This window comes from Coturnix japonica, unplaced genomic scaffold, assembly GCF_001577835.2.
Source record: "Coturnix japonica isolate 7356 unplaced genomic scaffold, Coturnix japonica 2.1 chrUnrandom496, whole genome shotgun sequence".
Taxonomy (NCBI): domain Eukaryota; kingdom Metazoa; phylum Chordata; class Aves; order Galliformes; family Phasianidae; genus Coturnix; species Coturnix japonica.
Genome location: NW_015439888.1, coordinates 45,722 through 46,795, shown reverse-complemented (window position 1 = coordinate 46,795; position 1,074 = coordinate 45,722). Strand labels below are relative to the sequence as shown.

Sequence of the window (1,074 nt, the reverse complement as noted above, 5' to 3'; positions counted from 1 at the left end):
ATACGGGGGATATAGTGTCATATGGGGGGATATGGGGTTATATGGGGTGATATAGGAGTGGGTTTAGGATCCTATAGGTTCATAAGCATGTTATAGGGTCACGGCTGTGACTCTATAGGGTTTCTATAGGGTTTCTATAGGGGTTTTCTATAGGTTTTCTATAGGGTTTTCCATAGGATTCCTATAGGGTTCCTATAGGGTTTCTATAGGGTTTCTATAGGGTTTCCTATAGGGTTTCTATAGGGTTTTCTATAGGGTTTTCTATAGGGTTTCTATAGGGTTTCCTATAGGGTTTTCTATAGGGTTTCCTATAGGGTTCCTATAGGGTTTTCTATAGGGTTTTCTATAGGTTTTCTATAGGGTTTCCATAGGGTTCCTATAGGGTTTCTATAGGGTTCCTATAGGGTTTCTATAGGGTTTTCTATGGGTTTTCTATAGGGTTTCTATAGGGTTTCCTATAGGGTTTCTATAGGGGTTTCTATAGGGGTTTCTATAGGGTTCCTATAGGGTTTCCTATAGGGTTCCTATAGGGGTTTCTATAGGGTTCCTATGGGGTTCCTATGGGGTTTCCTATGGGGTTTTCTATGGGGTTTCTATAGGGTTTCTATAGGGTTCCTATAGGGTTTCCTATAGGGGTTTCTATAGGGTTCCTATAGGGTTCCTATAGGGTTCCTATGGGGTTCCTATGGGGTTTCCTATGGGGTTTCCTATGGGGTTTTCTATGGGGTTTCTATAGGGTTTCTATGGGGTTTCTATGGGGTTTCTATAGGGTTTCTATAGGGTTTCTATAGGGTTTCCTATAGGGTTTCTATAGGGTTTTCTATAGGGTTTCTTTAGGGTTTTCTATGGGGTTTTCTATAGGGTTTCTATAGGGTTTCTATAGGGTTTCTATAGGGTTTCTATAGGGATTTCTATAGGGTTTCCTATAGGGTTTCCTATAGGGTTTCTATAGGGTTTCCATAGGGTTTCCATAGGGTTCCTATAGGGTTTCTATAGGGTTTTCTATGGGGTTTTCTATGGGGTTTCTATAGGGTTCCTATAGGGTTTCTATAGGGGTTTCTATAGGGTTCCTAT

General features: G+C 40.8%; 1 protein-coding gene across 1 annotated transcript in view; it reads right to left on the bottom strand.

Moving 5' to 3' along the window:
* The window catches only part of LOC107307150 (josephin-2), a 15,406-nt gene that overhangs the window by 10,641 nt on the left and 3,691 nt on the right, over nucleotides 1-1,074 (bottom strand). The window lies entirely within an intron of this gene.